Raw genomic sequence first — 8,745 nt, 5'->3', positions numbered from 1 at the left:
CCTACGCCAGCCCGGGGGCTGCCTGCGGTCGCTACGGTCCGGGTTAGGCTATCCATCTGGGGCAGCGATGAATCTGCTTCTGAGACCTGTGGGAGAGCCTCTCTCCTCTAGCTGCACGACCATTGCAAAAGCCTCCCGAGAGGGCAACCTGGGGTGGTACCGTGGACCCGGAGGCTAGGGCGAGTACCTCGAGTGGGTCATCCAGTCGTTTCCAAGCTGGAGGCACGGAAAGCAACCCAGATCACCCTCGGCTTCTGGGTGTCTGAGTCTGTATCAAGCGAAATTCCAGGCGGTTCCAATTCAAATTGGGGCCCCAGTTTGCATTTCTAACCAAGTCCTACTTGTTGCTGTTTCTGGTCCAGGCACTAAACTGAGAACTACTGCGTTAGAAACCAAGGTGAAACCAGTGGGATGAACGTTTGAGAAATCTGAAGGCTTGGGAAAGGAAACCAGAAACGGAATGATCGATCAAGGGACATCATCAAAGCTCATGTCTCCCCCTCTTACCCTTTCAGAGTAAAGCCGGAATCCCCACCCCCTCCGTTCCTGCATAACCCCTTCGTCCTTCAATGGGCCAGTTCAGATGTCACCTCCTCCCATCTTTCTGTCACCACCTTCCCTCCCAGGTGGTCTACTCCATCCAGTGTGTTTCTATTAACATCTTATTCCAACCTCTAATACAAGATTCCAGAGATTGTCTCGTATTAGTAGGAAGATAGAGATCTCTTTTCTCAGTAGGTATGAGCTTCCTGAGGACAGGGATGGCGACCTTCATTTCTGTAGCCCCTGCATTTAAAGCAGAGCCTGGCACCAAGCAGCAGCGCTCAAAGCATGTCTGTTGAAGCCCTTCACTGAGTTAGAACTGGGGTTCTAATTATCAAGTGTTATGAAAAAACAAAGAAAGTGAGGACTTAAAGGGACTTTAATATTGTAATATGTGGCCCAACATTGGGATTTTTGCAGTTTGAACTCTGAGGCTGCTTACAGAGCATGATTTTGCTCCTGGGGCCTGGTAACTGCCTGAAAAATGAACAGTCACTCTGTGCTGTTTGATTTCTGTTGGTAAGTATCCCAAAAGCTTTTGTCCTACAAGCCTGGACCAGAACTAGTGTTATCTAACAGAAGAGTTCATCCACTGGGCACTAGCAGAGAATTGCAGTGAAGAAAGACTGGCTATTTTATTACGAATGGTGCCATCCAGGAGAACAGAAAGCTAATGCCCAAAAGCCCAAACAACTCCCGATGGACTGTAGATTACAGAGTCTATAGGAAAAATCACAAGACACCATGGGTTAGGGATTCTGGGAGGTGCTGGGAACTGATTGGTCGGAGGTGAGGTAAGGGTAATAAATCATGCCTTCTGGTCTTGCGGAGAGTTCTAAGGTCTGTTTCAGCATCCCTCTGTCCAGTCTCAGGGGAAAGTAGCCAGGGGGTTGTTCCACTTTAGGGCTCAGGAGCTGAAGCATAACTTAGGTCAAGGTGCTATCTTTATCCCGCCAGAGGTCCGAACCTTGTGACCATTAGTCAGGTCCCGGCTACTGTCTTCTGCTGCCTCCGGGGTTGCTGATTATCTAGGGAAAGGCTGGGTTTCTGAGCGTATATAGACAGACAGAGCTACGATTTCTAGAAGTAAATTTAATCAGTCATAGGGACCTTCAGTTTCCCTAGGATGTAGACAAATGGTTAATCACATGCTAACCGTTGTTCTCACCTCACAGCCCCACTTGCTTGCCCAATGAGTCAGCCAACTGTTGAAAGTTCAGCTGCCCCCACCAATCCAAAAATGAATGGTGTACGTTTGTGGTCTTGTTTCCCCTAGCAATGCATCCCTTTGATAACTTATGCCTTTTAAAAAACCCTGCTCTCCCTCCTCATCTGGGAACATGTCTTTGGTTCATACCGAGGGCTATGTCCCTGGTTTGTAAATCATATATAAATAAAATTCTCTTTGAATTCTTTTGGAATTTTTGTTAGCAAAGGAAATGACACTAAGTAGCCCTTAGTTGCCCGCATTCTCCTATCTCCGCAAAGACATGGGAGAAGCAGCTGCCGCTGTCGCCCCAGGTATAAGAGCTTCACGCTTGTGATGCAATGTCAGTGGCCCCCAGGACCACACTCAGCTGCACTATAAGGCCCCCATCTTCCCAGGGTGTCCAGGGAATCCACTGAACATGCATTACCAGTGGCAATAACCCCAGTTAGTGATAAAGTGGGTGACAGTTTCTATTATTTAGTCTTTGAGCCTGGAATTGTCTAGGATCTCAGTGCCCACTGAATCCCCAGGGCACATTTGAACAAATGGACCTTTTCAGTCGCTGCGCTTTGGCATCCGTTGAAATAGAGGTTTGTGTAATGAGTGTGTAAGACATTTTTCACAGTGACAATGAGCTTCTGAACTCTCAAAGGTATAATAGACATAGCTGGGTGACAATGCAGCTGCAGGGCCATATCTTCTCATCAAGCATGATTTGCCCATGTGAACCCCACATTTTGAAAGTTTCCATCTTCCAAACAAATTTATGTTATCATACAATATATTCCTTATGTTTTCTTATATTTCAGGTACTGAGGGCTAATCAAACCTTCTGATCTGCATAAGTGCCACTTGGGTCGTTCACTGTTTCACTTGAAGGCAATGAAATATTTTATAGTGAGTAAGTACAACCTTATCATAAAATTACACTTTCTGTAGGAGATACTGAAAATAAATGAAAGGGTTTCCTTAGGGCCCTTGAGGACACTTAAGAACCCTACAATACCAGGTGGGGAACCACTGATAAAGGATTTGGAATAAATAGGAAATAGATTTATTTAGAAATGAAGAGGGAGAAGAGATTCTACTCTAAATACACATCTGTTCAAGACAGAAAGAATGAAATCTATGAACTATTTTAAAACACGGTCACTTACAGAGAGACCTACATGCAACAGGTTAAACTTCACATTTTATAAGATAGTGCTTTACAAACCCAGTCTCTGCACTTAAAGCTACTGCTAGTTGAGCCATGGCACACCACACTGAGACTTAAACTCTGAGTTTAAAGGTTTTCATAGAGGATCCAGATAACTTGAGAAATGACAGAGTCCCCGGATTCACATGGTTCACGTGGGGGGCCTGGGGCCTCAGTGGGAAACACTGTCAAGGAGCCCTGATCCCACTCTGTTTGTCTGAGGTCACCGTGAGGTGCCAGACAAGACAGTGAAAGGAGAAGGTCTTAGTCCCTATAGCAACAGGTGTCCTCTCTGTGAGGTCACACGGCTGGTGGTGCAGGCATCCCAGCTGCAGGTTCGTGGGTGCTTACCAGGGTCACTGCTCCTGATCTGCAGGGCAGGAGAGGGCAGGAGGCCAGCCCTGGCCAGCTTGCTGCTCCTTGTTCCTCGCAGGGCTATCGTTAGCTGCAGAGGGTGGAACTGACGTCTGAGCGACGCTCTCCGGAGGACAGTCTGTCTCTCCATCGGAGAGTTGGAGGACTGCCACCGCCCCGTCTCAGCTGTCACCAGAATTCCTCTGAAGTGGACAACAGAAGAGGTGACACATTGGCCTCCCTGCTGACATCAACACGCAGTCTCTCTCTGGAAATGCGGACGAAGAGCGTTCGAAACAAACTGAACCCACTTCATTCTTTATATGGTACATAAACCAGCTTTTTGGTAGAACAGGCATATGACATGGGGGAAACAAAATCCCGCCTTTTACTGGCTTGAGGATGGGAAATAGAAGGAGGAACGAAGGGAGGAGGCCACCAGGTGCAGAAGAGGCCGGCGAGCAGCAGAGCACAGTCAGAGCACCGATTCCACAGCCAGGCCCCCGGGTTCCCAGACCCGCGGCTTCCTGTACCGCGGGGCTGTGTGATCCTGGAGCAGTCAGGCAACATCTCTGTGCTCCAGCTTCCACACCACTGGCTGTGAGTGGTAACAGTATGTCTTCCTCACAGGCTGGCTGTGAGAATTAAATCACGAAAACACATATTAAGCCTCATCTAAGTGTGACTCGTATTATTATGTATGTTAGATGAATAAGGGGAGACTAAGGGATGGGACATTTCTGTCCTGAATCCAATTTAGGGCTCCAGAGGAAGCCTCTTAGGCTGATTGGAAAATGTAAGTAGGTGGAGCTGTGTTGTTAGACGAAGGGAGAGGCTGCTTTTTCACTTTCCCCGATGACCTCGATACTCAAGTAACACACACAAGACCCCAAAGCAGCTGAGACCCTGACAGAAAACCTGGCCTGAGTCGTTCCCTGTGGCCACTCTATGCCAAGGGTGTGGGCTTCGCAGCTGTACCTCAGAGGACTCCAGCGTACCAACCGGGGAAAGCTGAGCTGGGCCCGATAGAGGCCAGACCCTGAATGACAGCAGCTTCAGGCTTCGTCTGGGAACACCAACAGGACAAGTGTCGGTACCCCAGGATCAGAAGAGGCAGACTGGGGAGCAGCACCTAAGCCTCCCTGTCCCCAACCCCTTGCCACCTTAGGGAGAAGCAGGGGCTGGGGGAGCGTCTGAGACTCAGAGCATATTCACCCAAGAGACAGCCTAAATATTTGCTAAAGAGGCTGTTTCATTTACAGGGTTTGTCTACATTGAATTCATATTGGACAATTAATTTTGGCCACCAACCAACTGGAGTGTGTATGGGGACGGGGAGAGAGAAGATATGCTGGTTTGCAAAAGCAGGCAGGTTGACAATAAACAAAACCAGGACCCATGTTTTCTCTGCTCAACAATGGGGACGGCCAGGTGCTTTTAGGACCCTGACACTCACGCAGCTAAGCATCAGAATGTGCGACACATGTGTCTTCTATTTCACTCCTTTCCAATGTCTTCATGGAGAAATGAGTGATCAAATTAGTGCCTGTGCATGGAGGCCACATTCAGGGAGAATAGGTCTGTGTGACACAGCAGTCTTCTTTGTGTGACGCTTGTGGCTGAGGGGGACAGCCTCCTCTGGGCTGTGCTGGGGGGTGGGGGGGTAGGGCCCAGGTCCTGGGAGGAAGAGGAAGCAGAAGAAAGGGAAGGAAAGAAGGAAGGAAGGGAGGGAGGGAGGGAGGAAGGGAGGGAGGGAGGGGAAGGAAAAAGAAAAAAGAAGAGAAGAGGAAACTAACAGGACTGAAAAGGAGCTGGGCAAGACGGAGAAAGTAGACTATATATATATATATATATATATATATATATATATATATATATATATGAAAAAAGAACTTACAAGATCATGGAGCTAATAAAATAAATAAAGGACAACAGGAGAAACCAAGAGTGCCCAAAATTCGAATCAAAAAGAAAACTACGAAGCAGAGAAAAGCACACACCGTGCAGGAGTAATGAGCGAAGAGAAGGCAAGCGGAGGGATCAAAAGGACTCGCTACAGGAAAAAGCACCGTGACAAACACTGGAACCTTCTAGGAGGCGAACCCCAGGGGACTAAGTGCCCATGAGCCGGGCGGAGGAGCGTGGACGGTGATGCCCAGGCGGGAGACGGGAAAGGGGGTGAGTGTGGGCAGGAAATCTGTGGGTGAGGCGGAGCGGGACGGCTGAGGAACCGGCGGGAGGCAAAGAGGGAAGCGGGGTCTCCCTTCCCTTCGGCGGTTCTAGCTGAGCGCGTTTGCTTTCCCGGGGGTGCAAGGAGTGTAGCAAGATTACCTACTGCCGGGATGTCCTTTCTCAGTGGGCAGCCGGCCCTTACCATCAACCATTCACGTGGTGCCCAAAAGTTGTCACGCTGCCACACATTGTTTTTGTTCTCATTTCTTTTAACTGTGGAACCAAGGCTCTGGTGCGGAGCGTCAGTCGGGGTAGGAACCGCACTCTGCGCTCTGGCTCTCATGGCCCTGGGACACTGTTCCCTTCTAGGGCCGCTTCCTCCAAAAAATATAATAAGTAAAATAATAATAATAGCATACACACACACACACACACACACACACACACACACATACACATACACATATATCAGGGGTGCCAAAAAAATGTATGCACATGATTTGTCTTCATCTTCTGTTATCGGTATATATTAAGTATTACAATTTTAATACAGTTTTTTCCTTTCTTAAAATGTGTACACATTTTTTTTGGGCGCCCTCTGTTTAAAAGTATATTTTATGACTATGTTGATATAAAGGCAAATAGATTACTATGACATATTAAAACATTTTCTTTAACCTAAAAGTTCTTCTTCCCTCCCCTCACCACCCCCCCCCCCCATTTATACTTCAGAAGAAACAAGAACATTTTTGTGGGCCGTGCGCATTGTGCCTGCTGCCTGGACAGATAATTCAGCCCTGGAGAACTTAGAAACACAGGATAACAAGCACTAAAAATACACAAACAGATTAGATAAAATATTTATATTCATGTGAGCCAGGGTAAGTGCCCTCGAGTAGCCACAGTTGAATGTGGTGACCATACAAATCCCAGGATTGCAGAGAGGGGGGTTTTTAAGGGGCTGTATATACTGTTTAGTGCCTACATATGCTGAGCACTCTTCTGAGTGTTTGGTGACACATACGCAGTGCATATGTCCAGTTTCATTAAATCCTCATAAGGCACTTTTATTTTCCCCAGTCTACACGCGAGGCAAAAAGGCACAGGTAGGCCTAAAGAGACTAGGCCCATGTTTCTAACCGTCATCCTAAACTGAGGAGCACGGCCTGGACTCTGGTTATTGTGTAAATGAAAACACTGCAGTCACTTACTCATTCGTTTAGTCATCACTCCTTTACTTTATTCGGTCAAAATATATTTATTCAGACCCAACTCTGCCAGGTACCGACTGAGCTGGACGCAGCAGTTGCAGGGGCAGAAAAACACACCCAGTCCTATCCCTCATATGACTTGCTCTCTAGTGGGGAATATGGACATTAAACAAATGACCATCCAGACAGAATACCGCAAATTGGGGTACGTGCTATGAAGTACAGAATAGTATGAAAGCATAGAGCTTGGGACTCCAATCTAGTCTTGAGGGTCAGAGAAGGCTTCCCTGGTGAATGAAAATTTTCAGTAAAATCTCCAGGATAAGTAAATTACTTAGGTATACACACAGCGGGAGCAACAGTGTTCCAGAAGAGGCAAACCGCATGGGTCAGGGGGCCAGGATATAAAGTCAGCCCTGAATAAATTTCCAAGAACTCTGTTTCCTTCAAGAACCGGAGTCCAATGTGGAGAGAGAAGGAGTCCACAGAGAGCAGTAGTGATGAAGTGTGCGAGAGCTGCGTGGGGCACCTGAGTGATGGGAGGGAAAGGACTGAGGGGAAGAGGGGGTTCCGAACGATAATCTCGGGGTAAGACCCATAAGGAACACTAGAGAAGCCTCAAGTAGCTTTGACAAGAGGCAGGCAGAGGATCTTATCCATTTTAGAGCCCCCAGGGCTATTCACCAGAATAACTGAAGACAGTAAGGATATCAAGAGTCAGTCCTGCAGATGGAGTGTAACAAGAAGAGATTGCTGTCACCTTCTCATAAGACGACCAGAGCCCCCATCGGAGGCTATGGTAGGTGAGACCGGTAGAGCTATCAGAGATTGTACAACACAGTGGTCAAAATAAAGAAGCAAGTGTGTGCAGTGCTGAGGTGATGGCTCATCTGAAGAGCTGCCGTGCCCTACAGACTGGCACGCAGAGACCCCTTTTTCATATTACCTGTAGCATCTCTTACCAAGGGATAAAGATGGTGTAATACATATGACTGCAATTCCTAGAAGTCTCCAGATGGGGGCCACGTTTCAGTTCCCTTCAGAACACATTTCTCTTCATTCATGGATGTGGACACCTTGAGAATTTACCAGAAAGAGCTTCATTCATTCTGTGAAGATTAGTAGAGCCCATATTATTATCTGACCACAGAACTGCTCAAATGTTCATTCCAAAAGGTAAGACTCCCTCAAATATCTGTGTAAGATTTGTTCTCTATGTTTTATGTTTTCCCCGTTTTCTCCACAGAAAATTAAACGTTAAACCATGTAATTATTCATCAACAAGTAAAATGGGATTAGGAAAATGGAGTAATCATTACAATTCTTCTCAAACTACTATGAAATCTCCATGCTTGTTTTTGAAGGTAAGATCCATATCTGAATCCTTATACATTAGCTACTGAACAACATAACAGCTGAGGAATTTCCAGGACTGCCTCACTTACCCAGAATGTTCAAACATAATCTTACAGGTATGGATTCATCCTCAGAATTAACAGGAGTTTTTCATTTACTCTTTTTTTTTTCCTTAAGTGCAGGATTGATCTTGTGTATATTTAAAATTTCGATGTTTTGTTCATCGTGTTTTGTTTGTTTTCATTACCTCTGCCTCTGCCTACTTATCTTCTTGGCAGAAGGCTTAGTATCGCCCCGTTTCCACATGAGCTGTTGTAGGCACTCTTGATATTCAAAAATAAGTAAGTCCAGCTTCCACCTCCGACTGCGGGGAGAGCTCTGGTGTCGGACTATCCACCACGGCTCTGCTTCTTGCTGCTCCCCTAGCTGTTGTGAAATGTGTTGGCAACTGCCCAACAGAGTTGAGCAGATCATTCTGGTTCTGTGCTGTGGCATGTTTGGGGCTGGCTGCTGGGTTTTTCAAGGGAAGCTGTCCCCATACTCCTTGCTTCCCACATGTGGTCATCTCCCTGGGTGCCCAGGATGACTGCGCATGGGTTTTCACAATGGGCTGCTCTCCGTTGGCCAGCTCACTGAATTCCCATGGGTGGCTATCACTTGCATGCCCAGGTTGCCTGTATGTGGCTTCTCAAAGTGGTGGC

General features: G+C 47.0%; 1 long non-coding RNA gene across 1 annotated transcript; it reads left to right on the top strand.

Annotated features, from left to right (window-relative positions):
* Window positions 1-13: 13 nt before the first annotated feature.
* On the top strand, window positions 14-3,522 carry LOC141571718 (uncharacterized). Its single transcript, XR_012496764.2, has 3 exons — window positions 14-1,062; window positions 2,563-2,654; window positions 3,385-3,522. It is a non-coding gene; the product is annotated as an uncharacterized LOC141571718 (long non-coding RNA).
* Window positions 3,523-8,745: the final 5,223 nt, after the last annotated feature.

This window comes from Rhinolophus sinicus, chromosome 2 (genome assembly GCF_057876585.1).
Source record: "Rhinolophus sinicus isolate RSI-liver-muscle chromosome 2, RSI-T2T, whole genome shotgun sequence".
NCBI classification, from domain to species: domain Eukaryota; kingdom Metazoa; phylum Chordata; class Mammalia; order Chiroptera; family Rhinolophidae; genus Rhinolophus; species Rhinolophus sinicus.
Note: the sequence above shows the minus strand (reverse complement) of the source record. Positions and strands in the feature narration are given on the sequence as shown.